This window comes from Helianthus annuus, chromosome 4, assembly GCF_002127325.2.
Source record: "Helianthus annuus cultivar XRQ/B chromosome 4, HanXRQr2.0-SUNRISE, whole genome shotgun sequence".
Classification (NCBI taxonomy): Eukaryota; Viridiplantae; Streptophyta; class Magnoliopsida; order Asterales; family Asteraceae; genus Helianthus; species Helianthus annuus.
The window spans coordinates 103,657,084-103,679,070 of NC_035436.2; the positions used below are offsets into that span (position 1 = coordinate 103,657,084).

Sequence of the window (21,987 nt, forward strand, 5' to 3'; positions counted from 1 at the left end):
CCGTCTTGCACCATCTGAGATGCAAGAATTATCTAAGCAGCTTCAGGAACTCTTTGACAAAGGTTTTATCTGTTCTAGCTTTTCACCTTGGGGTGCTCCCGTTCTTTTTGTCAAGAAGAAGGATGGATCTTTTAGGATGTGTATCGATTATCGTGAACTTAACAAGCTCACCATCAAAAATCGATATCCCCTACCTCGCATTGATGATCTCTTTGATTAATTGCAAGGCGCTTCTTATTTTTCAAAGATTGATCTACGATCTGGATATCATCAACTTCGTGTGCATGAAGAAGATATTCCCAAGACAGCGTTCCGCACTCGCTATGGGCATTATGAGTTCACAGTCATGCCATTCGGTTTGACTAATGCTCCTGCTGTTTTCATGGACTTGATGAATAGGGTCTGCAAATCTTATTTAGATAAGTTCATCATCGGTTTCATTGATGACATTTTGATATATTCTAAGACGCGAGCTGATCATGAGCAACATCTTCGTCTTACTTTGGAACTCCTAAAGAAAGAGCAACTTTTCGCCAAATTCTCCAAGTGTGAATTCTGGCTTAAAGAAGTTCAATTTTTAGGTCATATTGTCAACGAACAAGGTATTCATGTAGATGCCTCCAAGATCAGTGTGATTAAGGATTGGGATACGCCTGCTACCCCTACTGAGGTTCGTTCTTTTCTTGGTCTAGCGGGTTATTATCGCCGCTTCATAGAGAATTTCTCAAAGATTGCAGTTCCTCTAACTGCTCTAACTTAGAAGAACAAGCCATTTGATTGGAGATTCAAACAAGAGGAAGCGTTCCTGACTTTGAAACAAAAACTTTGCGACGCGCCTGTCCTAACCTTGCCCGAGGGTAATGATGATTTCGTCGTTTATTGCGATGCATCTAAATTGGGTCTTGGCTGCGTCCTAATGCAAAGAAACAAAGTCATAGCATACACATCGACGCAGTTGAAGATACATGAGAAAAACTACACCACTCATGATCTTGAGTTGGGTGCAGTTGTCTTCGCTCTTAAGATTTGGAGACACTACTTGTACGGTACAAAATGTGTGGTTTTCACAAACCACAAAAGTCTTCAGCATATCTTCAATCAGTAGCAACAACACTGGGTGTGGTACTTGTCACACCCCCAAAATCCACACGCGGAGTATCACCGTTTGGGAGCGTGACCGACCAGGATCAAGCCACCAATCATATTGAACATGCATTTAATATTAAGTAAAATAACTGAAAACCATCCATTCAATACAAAAGGTGATCAAACAAATCATCGTTTCAAAACGTAGCGGAAGCGTAGTAAATAAACCAGTAGTAGTTAACAGTTTTAAGTGTCATAATAGCTCAACAGAAAAGCCACGATCCTTGTCCACAACGACCCGCTTCTCCAGTGCAAGCTCCAAGTACCTAACGATCTGCAAGGCATGTAACAGAATGATCAACAAACTAGTTGAGCGAGTTCACAGAAAGTAAATGCGTAATAGTAAGTTCGTTTGTAACAGGTGGCTCTACTGGGCCGTTTGTATGTTCTATTGGTGGTGGTGTTCCACGTTATGGGTGGTGGTGTTCCACGTTATTGGTGGTGGTGTTCCACGTTATTGGTGGTGGTGTTCCACGTTATTGGTGGTGGTGTTCCACGTTATTGGTGGTGGTGTTCCACGTTATTGGTGGTGGTGTTCCACGTTATTGGTGGTGGTGTTCCACGTTATATAACCACTAGACTACTCGTAACTATAGGTATCCTTCACAACCGAGGATAGTGATCAGTATAAGTATCCTTCACATCCGAGGATAGTGATCAGTATAAGTATCCTTCACATCCGAGGATAGTAATGTGGTAGTCTAGTCATAGTGTCGATAGTGTATCTAACCAACCTTTCAATCCCATTCCCAACACCCCGGGAATCCCATGCCTTGGTAAGAGTGTGAACTCACCTTGGTTTGCTCGGTATGCTAGGTTATGCACTCACAAGAATTTAATCACGTCCTATTGTATGCACGTATAACAAATCAGTTCATGTTCGCAATGATACGCATGCAATTTAATGTTCACATAGCAGTCAGTTTGCATATCGGCACAACACGTATTATTGCACGTATACAAATGTTAACGTTCATCAAGCATGGCATGCCAAATAACTCAAGCATATAATTCCATCTTTCAAAGTAGGTTCATAAATCCCTAGTATCTTTCGAATCCAACTATTATCTTTCGACAACAGTTATCACAATTATCCTTCGGACCGAATGTTATGTTTCGGACCAATGCCATCTTTCGGTCAAAGCTATCTTTCGGTCCAAACTATCTTTCGGTCAAAGTTATGGTTCGGTCCAAACTATCTTTCGGTCAAAGTTACTACGGTTCGAAGGATAGGCATCTTTCGGTTCACAGCAACCATGTTTCGGATAACAAGTATCTTTCGGCATATTGGTTATCCTTCGATAAATAACAGTTACATTTTATTCAAGTTTTCCAAGTTTATCCGATTATCAATTAACACAACTTTCAAGTAATCGGTTACCTAAAATCGATCAAACAGTCAGTTTCATATTAAAACCTTATGAACCCTAATTTAACCGTATGAACAATAATAATACTCAATCATGTGTGTTCCGATTTCATGAACGATAACAATTTCGGATTGCATAAAATCACATCCGATCCACAATCACATCCGATTCACCAAACAGTATCATTAAACATAGTTCACAACAGATCCGATTAGCATACAAATCCGATTAACATCCATATACAATCATTATACATAACCGGTTAACATACAAACAACATATTGACATGTGATTGATAAATCATGAAATCATATACTTTAGACACTAACCGGGATATAAAGCAAAAGAATTGATCAGCAAGTAGTCTCCGTAAATTTGTGGTTGCCGTCACAAGTAAAGGTGTTCTAGGGTTTTTAGAAAAACTCCGACTTTGCATGCCATTCACCGTATATAAACATATTACAGGAGTGGGCCGAGCCCATTAGAAGACTGGGCCGAAAGATGTCGAAGGATCTCTTCTTGGCCCGAAGGATATGTTTCGAGACCCTTCAAGCCGAAAGTTGATCTTTCGGATCGAAGGATATGTTTCGTGATCCTTCGATCTGTGACAACTGCCACTTTTCGGTACCTTTCTTACACTTAAAGTACTCATTTTAGTTACATTTTTATGCATTTTTTTTTACACTCGAACTGCGTATTTCGTGACATACACTTAGAATACTCATGGAATACTTACTTAGGATGCATATGATTCATTTTTATTAAGTACATTTGACACAGTTTAAACAATGCATCGAAACTACTAGAAAAGCACCTAGTAAACTAGTATTCTGACGAAAACGCAGGATCCGCAAAAAAAAAAAAACCATCTAAACGACATCTTTAGGACTCAGACGAAAGTCCAACATCTAATATATATTAAACCATAATTAGGAATGAAAGGGTTTGATTTAAAACCTTTCCGAAGTCCGATTACACTAAAAATTGCCCGAAAAGCACTAAAAGCGACGATTTCAACGCTTTTCCGCAGAAATTACGCAGAAATCAGCTTTCTAATATTTTTACGACATGTAAAAATATTATTTAACATAGAATTCATGTGAGGATACATTCGGGTATCATCCGAGCCAATAACTACATCAATTCACACAAGTTACACAACTTAGCGTTCAAATAACGTCTAACCGAAACAATTCGAAACGAATACCCGAACAATACCAAATCTTTTTTTTAATTACCATCTAGTGTTAATTGGATCATTATGGACTAGTAATGGTCACTTAACACCTTCTTAACACATTTATACACTTGAAACATTTAAACACCAAAACACCTAAACTTTGCTAAAAGTTTCTAACACTTTAAACACTTAATAACATTTCAACAATTCAAGACCCCCCCCCCCCCATGTTGTGAACGTTTTTAAGTGGGTCCCACACCCTTCCCTACTCTTTTTTTTCAACTAGTTACCACAAATATCTAGATATTTTTACTCCATGTTGCAAGTTGATGCAAGTGGTGAAAGATGATCATTACTAACAACTAGTTACTTCATTTTCTAACCATTTCATCACAACTTTTAAACCATCCATTTTCACACACAAACTCTCTCATCATCTTCATCCATTTCACCAAGAACACCATAAAAACCCACTTCACTTTAGTCATTTCTTTGATGATCAAGATGATTTTCTATGGAACCAAAGATGATCTAAAGCACTTACAAGCTAAAGCAAGTATTTTCATCCATTCAAGAGCATTCTACCATCAAGATCATCATCTTCTTAGTTCTTAATCATCCTCTAGATCATCCCTAGCCTAGTGCTAGAAGTAAGCTTCTAAATCTATTTTTTTTCATACTTATTTATGATTATGATTGTTTTATAACTAGTAAAAAAAAACTAAATAATCATACATAATAATATGAAGATATAAAGAAGCAAAATAATAATCATGATATAAAAGGGTGTTTATGTTGTGATTTATTGATGATTACTTGCATATTTGCTCTAGTTTTGATGATTAGCATACCAATAACTTGTTAGATGATGTTTAAAAACATAATCTAACAAGTGTACATGAAAATGTTTAAGGGTTTTGTTAAACATAAAAGATTAGATGGATGATCATGATCTGTGTTTTTGTTAAAGTATATAAAGTTTTTAACTAAAAATAATACTTTTACAAGATTATGAAAAGTAACATACAAGTTGAGATTTTTATAAAACTTGATGAAACTAGAAGTAAACGTGGATTTTAATCTAGTAAACATATGAAATGATCATACCGAAAACCCTACATAATTAAGAGTTCATCTTGATAAGTTTATGTTATATATCTCATAAGTTTTTATTAAGAAAACTATGAGAAGATTAGTGGTGATTTTATAAGAAAAAGATATGTTTTTATTAAACATGGAAAAGTTCATATTTCTAATAAAATATGGTAATTTTTTTTTCTCTTAAAAATCATAAGTTATAAAAACTATTATTTTTGACAAAATCTTTATTAGATTAAAAGATTCTAAAGAATAGTTTTTATAAAAGCAAAGTTTGATATAAATATATATTTTGAGAAAATATATATTTAGTTAACTTAACAACTTATGTGCTATGTGTTATTTGTTTGTATTAGTTATATTTATGATAACTAGAAACTTGAATACAATGATACAAATGAACACAATGTACATTTTGACTAAAGTCTTACAAGACTACATTTAAATACATCTTATAAAACACCTTACGGACATTCCAAGCTTTCGAACACAACTTATGGTCAAAACGGACGACGGGCGAATCTATGAACATATCGCCATTCCGAGGGAGTTACTACGACGTTTAGGCGATCTTTCGACGCGAATACATACAAATCACCGACAACAAAATCCGGATGTTTTGAAACTTACAAAAACTATTATGTATTCTTTTAACTAAAAAGCCTATACTTAGTAACTTTTATAAAAAATGAAAGAATGTATTTTTAACACATGGGCTTATTTTATAACAAATGGGATTATTTTACATATGGGCCTATTTTATATAAATGGGCTTATTTATGATACAAATGGGCTATTTTACAAAAGAGCTTATCATCCTAATTGGGCTTAACATAAATACATGGGCTAAGCCCAATATCAAGACTCATGGGCTAAGCCCAAAACCCAACATATGGGCCAAGGCCCAATAACATTAAGCCCAATAACATTTAGGCCCAACACTATTGAGGCCCAACACTATTGAGGCCCAACACTATTTAGGCCCAACACTATTGAGGCCCAACACTATTGAGGCCCAACACTATTTAGGCCCAACACTATTTAGGCCCAACACTATTGAAGCCCAACACTATTTTGGCCCAATAACATGAATTCTTGGGCTAAGCCCAATGACATATAAATTGGTAAAAATACAATTATACAATTTATTCATACAAGACATGAAATCAAGAGGACAAGACCCGTTGATACAACTCACGAGATACAAGAATATATATTTGGCGAAATATATACACTAAACAGTTATCAATTAATACATCTAAGACACAGTTCAATGAATAACAAAGACATACAATTCTTAACACATATTCAAGATAAAAGACTTGTACTCAAGTCATTACAAGACCGAAGTGTCTAACAAATATAGAACGTTTGTAGGTGGTGATACTATTCAGGACGACCGTACGTCAGATCACAGTTACTTACCATTCACGGACGCAATTCTGTGAGTTCATGTCCCCTGTTCATTTAAATGTTTTACAACTTTACAACTATCGGGGAAAATACATGTTCAACGTATGTTAAAGTTAGGGAATGAAACACCTTAGATCATGTGCGAATTAGGGTTATACATCTAAGCACCATTAATCCAGTTTGGACCTAGGTACAAGTGGTTAGATCTAATGGGTTTTGGCGAGCCCCACTCTTGGTCGTGGACCCATACGGAAGAGTGCTTTTGTGTCCCAGTCGATAGGAATCGGCATAAAATCGTCTAGGGTTGGATTGCTTCCTTTTTCGTCACACATATTAATGTCCTCGCGAAACATTAATGATCAACGATTTCATTGACGCTTTACATACTACATCATTACATACAGATACATTTTATACAACTCACATTTTATGGATACATTTTATACAACTCACATTTTATGGATACATTTTATACAACTCACATTTTACAGATACATTTTATACAACTCACATTTTACAGATACATCTCATACAACTAAACTGCATGAACTCGCCAACTTTTGTTGATGTTTTCAAACTTAACATGTATTTCAGGAAATTAGTGGACCATGCAGACATTTCAATCAAGGAAAGCAAGTATCAAGACTCCATGCCACCATTTGAAGGGTTTGCCCGTTATATACCGCCTCTTTGCGGTGATATAGTGGTCAAAGCCTTAACATTTTAAGACTTACATTTTGATGTATAAAACAATGACAACTTATTTTCATTTGATGGTTTGTAACCAATACGTTTAACTTATGTTGCGTTCTTTTGAAACGATTATGACAATGGCATTGGAGCTTGTTTTTATTCATTTAGTATGTTCACTTATATTGTTATGCAATGAGAACCGATCAGATCACACCTCGCGCTTCCGCTATGAGCGGGTGTGACAGATTGGTATCAGAGCATCGATTGTAGTGAACCAGGATTCTTTCTCGAGTCTAAGTCTACAATCACTAGGGACCTCTCACGAAAACCTCTTGTTCATGTTGAACAGATTATAAATAAAATTGGACAGGTCAAAAGGTTTTCATTGCATAAACATTTTTCAAAGTCCACTACAACAAAAATTCACTTCATATAAATCAAGCGAGGACATTTCCATGGGTGAAGTCTATGAGAAATAGACACAATACATTAATAGACTATGTGCCTATAATACACTACATTATCAGCTTACACATTATAAACAGTTTACAAGTTCAGCTTATACAAGATAGAGATCCTTGATTGATAGGATTTTACATGATTATATATATAGGTTGTTCATATATATGTTGCATGAAATATTTGGCAAAAACAAAATGCCTTCGACTTCGAATTCCATTGTCATCCTTGACACGCATAACATGGTTAAGCCATGACATCTTTTACACAAGATATGATGCTCTATTTCGAAACATGACATATTCTATACAATACATCTTCTATGAGAACGTTGACCTCATGTCTATTATGGTGGCGTACGTGGCTCCTATGTGAGACCATAAAGCATTAACCCCGTGGAAGATGGTTGCTTTCCCGCGGATGCTGAGATGCCTGACTTCAGTAGTGACGATGAGGCAGAGGTGGTAGCTTTGGACAACAACTCCGTTAGTGGGACGAGGTCCCTATGGCTCATACAAATCATGATTGACGATACTCTTGTCCAGTTAAGGAAGATGAAGTACTCATCTTGAAGGTGCCCCTCCAGTTGTTATTTTTACAAAATCTCTCTATTTTTATTTCATCTAACGTCGTGTCATTCCGATTAATGACAACGGACGTTGACACATGAACTATCATGAAGTTCCCTCCTGTGTTAAACATAGACAATAGTGTCCTCTCTCTGACTGATTTTCTGCCTTGAACGAGAGAATGCTAGGGTGACCATGCAAGACAATTTATTATTACGGGGGCCCACGTAATAACAACTTGTAGTGCATGGAAATTCTGGTGGACTCTGCGGGTCAAGCTAATGATCACTATCCATTCAAAATTCTTAAGTGTTCAAGTTTCTATCCAGTAGGACACTAACCGAGATGGTTACTATAACACCCTACAATACAATACAGGAAGATGATACGTATTCATTCGCGTCTAAACATTTGATCCATAATACGAGTTGTTCGAGACTAGTCATCTAAACAAACAAAACTTGTTAACCACTCATGGAGGATCTTTCCTCAACATTCTAGAATTCTTGTACATGAGTTGGTTCCTTGGTGTCTATGGCACCTTATCTTACTTATTTAAATGAATACAACAAATTCCGTCATTTGACATTTGTCATATCCAAAGGGATAGTATGGCATGAGCCTTGCTACAACTCCCTCATTTCATTCGACATCTATGAAGATCTTAATGATCTTGTTGGAGCTCGTGAAGCTCAAGCACTATTACCATATTCGTCACATGGACAAGTACGAAAAGGAATTTCTCTACTTCGGATGATCAAAGCCGATGTAGTATGGAATGCATACTATAGGGACGGAGGCCACTGGTTGGTTTCCCCTCCTCAACGAATTATTTCGTTTTCCACGTAGACATATGACCATTACACGCAAGAGGCACTACGCATTTTTGGTTGCGGTTATCCACATTATCACTTATTCAAAACAGGTTTGAACAATGCGATCTTGAGGTTTCCATGACCGACTGCATTCTTCATTCTTGGGCGCATGATAGACTATATTGTCCGAATATATGTCTAGATTCTTTTAATGTTGTATATTAAAAAGATCATGGCTCCAGGAGGATGGTCTACACCCAAAAAGGGGTTAACTAATCAACATCTCGCAGTCAAACTAAAGTTCTTATGGAACAACACAAGGGTGTAGAAATTGCACAACATGAGATTAATTGAGACGAAACTAGTGACGGTACTGGTGGTACTGGTAGTTCAAGTGGTTCAAATCCCGATGGATTGGGAACGAGTGGCAATGCCACGCCGGAAGATGCGACCACACAAGGCCTTAATTTTAAGCCTTTTTCGGGCTGTAAGCTGCAAGACCTCATTAATATGAGAGGTGCGGTAGGTTCTGTCAGCCAAATAAAGACAATGAAGTCAGTTAGTCATACTAGGAAACGTACTCCTAAGTAGATAATTAGATACACAGAGAGTCTCCTGCTGAATGCAGCCTTAACTTGGTGGAATCTCCAAGTGCAAACGCTAGGAAGTGATACTGTGAAGAGGTTGTTGGAGGAAGAACTCAAAGATCTTATGCAAGTGGAGTATTGCTTGTAGATCTAAATTCAAAGGTTGGAAACAAAATTCTAGAACTCGATTATGATTAGAGCCAATGTTGTTGGTTACACTCGAGGCTTTCATGATATCTCAAGGGTTGTTTCCATACTACGTAACACTCGAATTCAAACGCATTGCGCGTTACATATGGGATTTAGCCCCAGAGATCCGAGGCATGACCGCATTATCCCACCCTACCTCGATCACTCAAACAGTAGTTACTCGACACGTTTCCAATCAACCAACATTTCACATCCATGTTATTTGATACTGGTGCCAATTTTAGCTTCATCTCAACATTTCACACACATGAGTTTCATGGCTAGGGACGGGAATGTCCTAGCTACAATTAGGGATTGGGTTATCCTACATCTAAACATATGGATTGGGTTATCCTACATTAAAACATAGGGTTCCTAAAACTTTATAGTGAAGTCGTCGCCACACAGAATTTAAAATGTACTTGGCCTAGAGCCAAGTAAGCTTGACGTCCCCTCATTCTATAGAATCGACATACGATAAACTAGTCGAGTCAGGGAAAGTTGTTAGAGGATGTTCCTTGGAACTTCGCGAGCGAAGATTCAGTATCGATCTCTTACCCGTTGAGTTGGGTGGTTTCGACGTAGTGGTTGGCATGGATTGGTTATCCGATAACCAAGCCGAAGTCTTTGTCATGAGAAGGTCATTAGCCTACCACCACTGAACAAAGAGACACTTGTTGTTCACGGAGAGAAGCACGACACACCACTGAGGATCACTAAATACTAAAAGGCACAGAAGTGCTTACGGAAAGGTTGTATTCCCTTTCTAGCACATGTTGTCGACAAGAAGGTCGTTGGGCCACAACTGACAGATATTCCGGTGGTAAAAGAGTTTCCTGAAATATTTCCTGAATACTTGCCGAGACTATAACCATATCGACAAGTCGAGCTTCATATCGACTTGGTACCGGGAACCGCACCCGTAGCCAAATATCCATATCGATTAGCACCTTCTGAAATGCAAGAGTTATCCACAAAACTTCAAGAGTTGTTGGATAAAGTATTCACTAGGCCAAACTACTCACCTTGGGGAGCTCCAGTTCTATTTGTGAAGAAGAAGGACGAAACGTTCAGAATGTGCATAGAGTACATAGAGTTGAATAAACTTACCATCAGGATCGGTATCCACTACCGAGGATTGATAACTTATTCAATCAATTTCAAAGTTCAAGCTTCTACTCTAAGATAGACTTACGATCTGGGTATCACCAGTTACAAATTCAAGAGGAAAGCACACCGAAAACGGCCTTTCGAACTCGTTATGGTCATTACGAGTTTCTCGTTGTGCCTTTTAGTTTAACGAACGCGCCTGCAGTCTTCATTGACTTAATGAACCGCGTGTGCAATCCATACATAACCGGTTAACATACAAACAACATATTGACATGTGATTGATAAATCATGAAATCATATACTTTAGACACTAACCGGGATATAAAGCAAAAGAATTGATCAGCAAGTAGTCTCCGTAAATTTGTGGTTGCCGTCACAAGTAAAGGTGTTCTAGGGTTTTTAGAAAAACTCCGACTTTGCATGCCATTCACCGTATATAAACATATTACAGGAGTGGGCCGAGCCCATTAGAAGACTGGGCCGAAAGATGTCGAAGGATCTCTTCTTGGCCCGAAGGATATGTTTCGAGACCCTTCAAGCCGAAAGTTGATCTTTCGGATCGAAGGATATGTTTCGTGATCCTTCGATCTGTGACAACTGCCACTTTTCGGTACCTTTCTTACACTTAAAGTACTCATTTTAGTTACATTTTTATGCATTTTTTTTTACACTCGAACTGCGTATTTCGTGACATACACTTAGAATACTCATGGAATACTTACTTAGGATGCATATGATTCATTTTTATTAAGTACATTTGACACAGTTTAAACAATGCATCGAAACTACTAGAAAAGCACCTAGTAAACTAGTATTCTGACGAAAACGCAGGATCCGCAAAAAAAAAAAAAAAACCATCTAAACGACATCTTTAGGACTCAGACGAAAGTCCAACATCTAATATATATTAAACCATAATTAGGAATGAAAGGGTTTGATTTAAAACCTTTCCGAAGTCCGATTACACTAAAAATTGCCCGAAAAGCACTAAAAGCGACGATTTCAACGCTTTTCCGCAGAAATTACGCAGAAATCAGCTTTCTAATATTTTTACGACATGTAAAAATATTATTTAACATAGAATTCATGTGAGGATACATTCGGGTATCATCCGAGCCAATAACTACATCAATTCACACAAGTTACACAACTTAGCGTTCAAATAACGTCTAACCGAAACAATTCGAAACGAATACCCGAACAATACCAAATCTTTTTTTTAATTACCATCTAGTGTTAATTGGATCATTATGGACTAGTAATGGTCACTTAACACCTTCTTAACACATTTATACACTTGAAACATTTAAACACCAAAACACCTAAACTTTGCTAAAAGTTTCTAACACTTTAAACACTTAATAACATTTCAACAATTCAAGACCCCCCCCCCATGTTGTGAACGTTTTTAAGTGGGTCCCACACCCTTCCCTACTCTTTTTTTTCAACTAGTTACCACAAATATCTAGATATTTTTACTCCATGTTGCAAGTTGATGCAAGTGGTGAAAGATGATCATTACTAACAACTAGTTACTTCATTTTCTAACCATTTCATCACAACTTTTAAACCATCCATTTTCACACACAAACTCTCTCATCATCTTCATCCATTTCACCAAGAACACCATAAAAACCCACTTCACTTTAGTCATTTCTTTGATGATCAAGATGATTTTCTATGGAACCAAAGATGATCTAAAGCACTTACAAGCTAAAGCAAGTATTTTCATCCATTCAAGAGCATTCTACCATCAAGATCATCATCTTCTTAGTTCTTAATCATCCTCTAGATCATCCCTAGCCTAGTGCTAGAAGTAAGCTTCTAAATCTATTTTTTTTCATACTTATTTATGATTATGATTGTTTTATAACTAGTAAAAAAAAACTAAATAATCATACATAATAATATGAAGATATAAAGAAGCAAAATAATAATCATGATATAAAAGGGTGTTTATGTTGTGATTTATTGATGATTACTTGCATATTTGCTCTAGTTTTGATGATTAGCATACCAATAACTTGTTAGATGATGTTTAAAAACATAATCTAACAAGTGTACATGAAAATGTTTAAGGGTTTTGTTAAACATAAAAGATTAGATGGATGATCATGATCTGTGTTTTTGTTAAAGTATATAAAGTTTTTAACTAAAAATAATACTTTTACAAGATTATGAAAAGTAACATACAAGTTGAGATTTTTATAAAACTTGATGAAACTAGAAGTAAACGTGGATTTTAATCTAGTAAACATATGAAATGATCATACCGAAAACCCTACATAATTAAGAGTTCATCTTGATAAGTTTATGTTATATATCTCATAAGTTTTTATTAAGAAAACTATGAGAAGATTAGTGGTGATTTTATAAGAAAAAGATATGTTTTTATTAAACATGGAAAAGTTCATATTTCTAATAAAATATGGTAATTTTTTTTTCTCTTAAAAATCATAAGTTATAAAAACTATTATTTTTGACAAAATCTTTATTAGATTAAAAGATTCTAAAGAATAGTTTTTATAAAAGCAAAGTTTGATATAAATATATATTTTGAGAAAATATATATTTAGTTAACTTAACAACTTATGTGCTATGTGTTATTTGTTTGTATTAGTTATATTTATGATAACTAGAAACTTGAATACAATGATACAAATGAACACAATGTACATTTTGACTAAAGTCTTACAAGACTACATTTAAATACATCTTATAAAACACCTTACGGACATTCCAAGCTTTCGAACACAACTTATGGTCAAAACGGACGACGGGCGAATCTATGAACATATCGCCATTCCGAGGGAGTTACTACGACGTTTAGGCGATCTTTCGACGCGAATACATACAAATCACCGACAACAAAATCCGGATGTTTTGAAACTTACAAAAACTATTATGTATTCTTTTAACTAAAAAGCCTATACTTAGTAACTTTTATAAAAAATGAAAGAATGTATTTTTAACACATGGGCTTATTTTATAACAAATGGGATTATTTTACATATGGGCCTATTTTATATAAATGGGCTTATTTATGATACAAATGGGCTATTTTACAAAAGAGCTTATCATCCTAATTGGGCTTAACATAAATACATGGGCTAAGCCCAATATCAAGACTCATGGGCTAAGCCCAAAACCCAACATATGGGCCAAGGCCCAATAACATTAAGCCCAATAACATTTAGGCCCAACACTATTGAGGCCCAACACTATTGAGGCCCAACACTATTTAGGCCCAACACTATTGAGGCCCAACACTATTGAGGCCCAACACTATTTAGGCCCAACACTATTTAGGCCCAACACTATTGAAGCCCAACACTATTTTGGCCCAATAACATGAATTCTTGGGCTAAGCCCAATGACATATAAATTGGTAAAAATACAATTATACAATTTATTCATACAAGACATGAAATCAAGAGGACAAGACCCGTTGATACAACTCACGAGATACAAGAATATATATTTGGCGAAATATATACACTAAACAGTTATCAATTAATACATCTAAGACACAGTTCAATGAATAACAAAGACATACAATTCTTAACACATATTCAAGATAAAAGACTTGTACTCAAGTCATTACAAGACCGAAGTGTCTAACAAATATAGAACGTTTGTAGGTGGTGATACTATTCAGGACGACCGTACGTCAGATCACAGTTACTTACCATTCACGGACGCAATTCTGTGAGTTCATGTCCCCTGTTCATTTAAATGTTTTACAACTTTACAACTATCGGGGAAAATACATGTTCAACGTATGTTAAAGTTAGGGAATGAAACACCTTAGATCATGTGCGAATTAGGGTTATACATCTAAGCACCATTAATCCAGTTTGGACCTAGGTACAAGTGGTTAGATCTAATGGGTTTTGGCGAGCCCCACTCTTGGTCGTGGACCCATACGGAAGAGTGCTTTTGTGTCCCAGTCGATAGGAATCGGCATAAAATCGTCTAGGGTTGGATTGCTTCCTTTTTCGTCACACATATTAATGTCCTCGCGAAACATTAATGATCAACGATTTCATTGACGCTTTACATACTACATCATTACATACAGATACATTTTATACAACTCACATTTTATGGATACATTTTATACAACTCACATTTTATGGATACATTTTATACAACTCACATTTTACAGATACATTTTATACAACTCACATTTTACAGATACATCTCATACAACTAAACTGCATGAACTCGCCAACTTTTGTTGATGTTTTCAAACTTAACATGTATTTCAGGAAATTAGTGGACCATGCAGACATTTCAATCAAGGAAAGCAAGTATCAAGACTCCATGCCACCATTTGAAGGGTTTGCCCGTTATATACCGCCTCTTTGCGGTGATATAGTGGTCAAAGCCTTAACATTTTAAGACTTACATTTTGATGTATAAAACAATGACAACTTATTTTCATTTGATGGTTTGTAACCAATACGTTTAACTTATGTTGCGTTCTTTTGAAACGATTATGACAATGGCATTGGAGCTTGTTTTTATTCATTTAGTATGTTCACTTATATTGTTATGCAATGAGAACCGATCAGATCACACCTCGCGCTTCCGCTATGAGCGGGTGTGACAGATTGGTATCAGAGCATCGATTGTAGTGAACCAGGATTCTTTCTCGAGTCTAAGTCTACAATCACTAGGGACCTCTCACGAAAACCTCTTGTTCATGTTGAACAGATTATAAATAAAATTGGACAGGTCAAAAGGTTTTCATTGCATAAACATTTTTCAAAGTCCACTACAACAAAAATTCACTTCATATAAATCAAGCGAGGACATTTCCATGGGTGAAGTCTATGAGAAATAGACACAATACATTAATAGACTATGTGCCTATAATACACTACATTATCAGCTTACACATTATAAACAGTTTACAAGTTCAGCTTATACAAGATAGAGATCCTTGATTGATAGGATTTTACATGATTATATATATAGGTTGTTCATATATATGTTGCATGAAATATTTGGCAAAAACAAAATGCCTTCGACTTCGAATTCCATTGTCATCCTTGACACGCATAACATGGTTAAGCCATGACATCTTTTACACAAGATATGATGCTCTATTTCGAAACATGACATATTCTATACAATACATCTTCTATGAGAACGTTGACCTCATGTCTATTATGGTGGCGTACGTGGCTCCTATGTGAGACCATAAAGCATTAACCCCGTGGAAGATGGTTGCTTTCCCGCGGATGCTGAGATGCCTGACTTCAGTAGTGACGATGAGGCAGAGGTGGTAGCTTTGGACAACAACTCCGTTAGTGGGACGAGGTCCCTATGGCTCATACAAATCATGATTGACGATACTCTTGTCCAGTTAAGGAAGATGAAGTACTCATCTTGAAGGTGCCCCTCCAGTTGTTATTTTTACAAAATCTCTCTATTTTTATTTCATCTAACGTCGTGTCATTCCGATTAATGACAACGGACGTTGACACATGAACTATCATGAAGTTCCCTCCTGTGTTAAACATAGACAATAGTGTCCTCTCTCTGACTGATTTTCTGCCTTGAACGAGAGAATGCTAGGGTGACCATGCAAGACAATTTATTATTACGGGGGCCCACGTAATAACAACTTGTAGTGCATGGAAATTCTGGTGGACTCTGCGGGTCAAGCTAATGATCACTATCCATTCAAAATTCTTAAGTGTTCAAGTTTCTATCCAGTAGGACACTAACCGAGATGGTTACTATAACACCCTACAATACAATACAGGAAGATGATACGTATTCATTCGCGTCTAAACATTTGATCCATAATACGAGTTGTTCGAGACTAGTCATCTAAACAAACAAAACTTGTTAACCACTCATGGAGGATCTTTCCTCAACATTCTAGAATTCTTGTACATGAGTTGGTTCCTTGGTGTCTATGGCACCTTATCTTACTTATTTGAAATGAATACAACAAATTCCGTCATTTGACATTTGTCATATCCAAAGGGATAGTATGGCATGAGCCTTGCTACAACTCCCTCATTTCATTCGACATCTATGAAGATCTTAATGATCTTGTTGGAGCTCGTGAAGCTCAAGCACTATTACCATATTCGTCACATGGACAAGTACGAAAAGGAATTTCTCTACTTCGGATGATCAAAGCCGATGTAGTATGGAATGCATACTATAGGGACGGAGGCCACTGGTTGGTTTCCCCTCCTCAACGAATTATTTCGTTTTCCACGTAGACATATGACCATTACACGCAAGAGGCACTACGCATTTTTGGTTGCGGTTATCCACATTATCACTTATTCAAAACAGGTTTGAACAATGCGATCTTGAGGTTTCCATGACCGACTGCATTCTTCATTCTTGGGCGCATGATAGACTATATTGTCCGAATATATGTCTAGATTCTTTTAATGTTGTATATTAAAAAGATCATGGCTCCAGGAGGATGGTCTACACCCAAAAAGGGGTTAACTAATCAACATCTCGCAGTCAAACTAAAGTTCTTATGGAACAACACAAGGGTGTAGAAATTGCACAACATGAGATTAATTGAGACGAAACTAGTGACGGTACTGGTGGTACTGGTAGTTCAAGTGGTTCAAATCCCGATGGATTGGGAACGAGTGGCAATGCCACGCCGGAAGATGCGACCACACAAGGCCTTAATTTTAAGCCTTTTTCGGGCTGTAAGCTGCAAGACCTCATTAATATGAGAGGTGCGGTAGGTTCTGTCAGCCAAATAAAGACAATGAAGTCAGTTAGTCATACTAGGAAACGTACTCCTAAGTAGATAATTAGATACACAGAGAGTCTCCTGCTGAATGCAGCCTTAACTTGGTGGAATCTCCAAGTGCAAACGCTAGGAAGTGATACTGTGAAGAGGTTGTTGGAGGAAGAACTCAAAGATCTTATGCAAGTGGAGTATTGCTTGCAGATCTAAATTCAAAGGTTGGAAACAAAATTCTAGAACTCGATTATGATTAGAGCCAATGTTGTTGGTTACACTCGAGGCTTTCATGATATCTCAAGGGTTGTTTCCATACTACGTAACACTCGAATTCAAACGCATTGCGCGTTACATATGGGATTTAGCCCCAGAGATCCGAGGCATGACCGCATTATCCCACCCTACCTCGATCACTCAAACAGTAGTTACTCGACACGTTTCCAATCAACCAACATTTCACATCCATGTTATTTGATACTGGTGCCAATTTTAGCTTCATCTCAACATTTCACACACATGAGTTTCATGGCTAGGGACGGGAATGTCCTAGCTACAATTAGGGATTGGGTTATCCTACATCTAAACATATGGATTGGGTTATCCTACATTAAAACATAGGGTTCCTAAAACTTTATAGTGAAGTCGTCGCCACACAGAATTTAAAATGTACTTGGCCTAGAGCCAAGTAAGCTTGACGTCCCCTCATTCTATAGAATCGACATACGATAAACTAGTCGAGTCAGGGAAAGTTGTTAGAGGATGTTCCTTGGAACTTCGCGAGCGAAGATTCAGTATCGATCTCTTACCCGTTGAGTTGGGTGGTTTCGACGTAGTGGTTGGCATGGATTGGTTATCCGATAACCAAGCCGAAGTCTTTGTCATGAGAAGGTCATTAGCCTACCACCACTGAACAAAGAGACACTTGTTGTTCACGGAGAGAAGCACGACACACCACTGAGGATCACTAAATACTAAAAGGCACAGAAGTGCTTACGGAAAGGTTGTATTCCCTTTCTAGCACATGTTGTCGACAAGAAGGTCGTTGGGCCACAACTGACAGATATTCCGGTGGTAAAAGAGTTTCCTGAAATATTTCCTGAATACTTGCCGAGACTATAACCATATCGACAAGTCGAGCTTCATATCGACTTGGTACCGGGAACCGCACCCGTAGCCAAATATCCATATCGATTAGCACCTTCTGAAATGCAAGAGTTATCCACAAAACTTCAAGAGTTGTTGGATAAAGTATTCACTAGGCCAAACTACTCACCTTGGGGAGCTCCAGTTCTATTTGTGAAGAAGAAGGACGAAACGTTCAGAATGTGCATAGAGTACATAGAGTTGAATAAACTTACCATCAGGATCGGTATCCACTACCGAGGATTGATAACTTATTCAATCAATTTCAAAGTTCAAGCTTCTACTCTAAGATAGACTTACGATCTGGGTATCACCAGTTACAAATTCAAGAGGAAAGCACACCGAAAACGGCCTTTCGAACTCGTTATGGTCATTACGAGTTTCTCGTTGTGCCTTTTAGTTTAACGAACGCGCCTGCAGTCTTCATTGACTTAATGAACCGCGTGTGCAATCCATACTTCGACAAATTCGTCATAGTGTTCATTGACGACATTTTGATATACTCACGATCGGCAGACGAGCACGAACAACATTTGAGAACCATTTTACAACTACACGAAGAAGGAGACACTATACCCAAAATTTTCCAAATATGAGTTTTGGATTTATGAAGTACAATTTCTCAGGCATATAGTGAACGAGAAAGGCATTCAAGTAGACACCTCGAAGATCGAAGCAATTAAGAGCTGGGAAGCACCCAAGACTCCAACGGAAGTCCGACAATTCTTAGGATTAGCAGGGTACTATCGGAGATTTATAGAGAATTTTTCTAAAACTTTCTCAACCGCTAACCTCCCTCACCCAATCGGGAAACAAGAAGAAACATTTCAACTTCTCAAGGATAAGTTGTGCGATGCACCAATCTTATCACTACCCGATGGTACCGATGACTTCGTAGTTTACTGTGATGCTTTGCATCAAGGATTGGGTTGCGTACTTATGCAACGGGAGAAAGTTATCGCATACGCATCGCGTCAACTGAAAGTTCATGAAAAAAAAAAAACTATACCATTCATGACCTCGAGTTAGGCACAGTGGTATTCGCTTTGAAAATATGGCGACATTACTTATATGGTACTCAGTGTACGATTTTCACGGATCATAAAAGTCTTCAGCACATATTCAATCAAAAAGAACTAAATATGCGTCAACGACGTTGGATTGAATTGTTGAACGACTATGAATGTGGAATAAAGTACCATCCGGGCAAGGCAAACGTTGTAGCTGAAGCCTTGAACCGCAAGGAATGAGTTAGAACTTTGAGAGTTTGAGCATTAGAGATGACGATTCACACGGATCATACCACACGAATTCATGATGCACAACAAGAAGCGCTCAAGGAAGAACATATTCGAGCAGAAACACTTTGAGTCACATAAAAACAATTCATGCTGAAAGAAGATCGAACTTTATACTTTATGGGTAGAATTTGGGTTCCACTCTTTGGCGGCCTTTGAGATGCTTGACTTGCGCGAAGGGCAAGGCCGAATATCAGAAACCCTCGGGCTCGCTACAACAACCCGATATTTTTTGTTAGAAATGGGAACGAATATTGATGGACTTCATTACGAAATTACCCCAGACCTCAAGAGGCCATGACATGATATGGGTAATCGTTGATAGACTGACAAAGTCCGCACACTTCTTGCCGATTCGGGAGAAGGATAGCACAGAGACACTAGAGGAACTCTATCTCAAGGAAATAGTGGCTCGTCTTGGAGTGCCTATTTCAATCATCTCAGACCGAGACGGTCGCTTTATTTCAAGAATTTGGAAGTCATTTCAAGAGGCCTTTGGATCTCATTTAAATCTAAGCACGGCCTTTCATCCACAAAATAAAGGCCAGGGCGAACGGATAATCCAAACACTCGAAGACATGCTTCGTGCGTGTGTTATGGATTTGGGCGGCAACTGGGATACTCACTTACCGTTGGTTGAGCTTTCCTACTACAACAACTACAACACAAGTGTACAGGTTGCATCGTTTGGAACTCTTTACAGTCGAAAGTGTCGTTCTCCGCTATGTTGGGCAGAAGCGGGCGATAAACAACTAATTGGTCCGGAATTAGTCCAAGAGACTACGACGAAAATATTTCAGATCAGAGACCGTATCAAGGCGGCTCGGGATCGACAAGAGGACTACGCAGACAAGAGATGGAAGCCATTATCTTTCAAGGTCGGAGACAAAGTCTTCTTGAAAGTCTCACCTTGGAAGGGCGTAGCAAGGTTTGGTAAGCTTGGAAAGCTTAACCCTCGATATGTAGGACCATTTATAATCCTAGAAAAGATCGACACCGTTGCCTACAAAGCTGAAGTTACCATAAGAACTTAGTAGTGTGCACAACACGTTTCATGTGTCGAATCTCAAGAAAAGTCCAACGCAAGAAACAATTATCATCTCGGCGGATGAAGTTCACATTGATGACAAACTCCAATTCATAAAGCACCTGTTAAGGTCATGGACCGGAAGGTCCAGAAAATATGAAGGAGTCGTAACATATTAGTAAAAATTCGTTGGAACTCTCGACACAGAACTGAATATACTTGGGAACGTGCAGATCAAATCAAAACCAAAATACCCCGCCTGTTCGAGAATACTCCTGCAAAGGATGACTCAGCTAGAATTTCGGGACGAAATTCTCAATAACAGGGGGAGAATGTGACAACTGCCACTTTTCGGTACCTTTCTTACACTTAAAGTACTCATTTTAGTTACATTTTTATGCATTTTTTTTTACACTCGAACTGCGTATTTCGTGACATACACTTAGAATACTCATGGAATACTTACTTAGGATGCATATGATTCATTTTTATTAAGTACATTTGACACAGTTTAAACAATGCATCGAAACTACTAGAAAAGCACCTAGTAAACTAGTATTCTGACGAAAACGCAGGATCCGCAAAAAAAAAAAAAAAAACCATCTAAACGACATCTTTAGGACTCAGACGAAAGTCCAACATCTAATATATATTAAACCATAATTAGGAATGAAAGGGTTTGATTTAAAACCTTTCCGAAGTCCGATTACACTAAAAATTGCCCGAAAAGCACTAAAAGCGACGATTTCAACGCTTTTCCGCAGAAATTACGCAGAAATCAGCTTTCTAATATTTTTACGACATGTAAAAATATTATTTAACATAGAATTCATGTGAGGATACATTCGGGTATCATCCGAGCCAATAACTACATCAATTCACACAAGTTACACAACTTAGCGTTCAAATAACGTCTAACCGAAACAATTCGAAACGAATACCCGAACAATACCAAATCTTTTTTTTAATTACCATCTAGTGTTAATTGGATCATTATGGACTAGTAATGGTCACTTAACACCTTCTTAACACATTTATACACTTGAAACATTTAAACACCAAAACACCTAAACTTTGCTAAAAGTTTCTAACACTTTAAACACTTAATAACATTTCAACAATTCAAGACCCCCCCCATGTTGTGA

General features: G+C 37.4%; 2 long non-coding RNA genes across 2 annotated transcripts; both read left to right on the plus strand.

Moving 5' to 3' along the window:
* Nucleotides 1-3,921: 3,921 nt before the first annotated feature.
* LOC118491336 lies at nt 3,922-6,841 on the plus strand. The gene is made up of 3 exons (XR_004891302.1): nt 3,922-4,346; nt 6,172-6,238; nt 6,802-6,841. It is a non-coding gene; the product is annotated as an uncharacterized LOC118491336 (long non-coding RNA).
* A 5,182-nt stretch (nt 6,842-12,023) lies between these two features.
* LOC118491326 lies at nt 12,024-14,943 on the plus strand. The gene is made up of 3 exons (XR_004891281.1): nt 12,024-12,448; nt 14,274-14,340; nt 14,904-14,943. It is a non-coding gene; the product is annotated as an uncharacterized LOC118491326 (long non-coding RNA).
* Nucleotides 14,944-21,987: the final 7,044 nt, after the last annotated feature.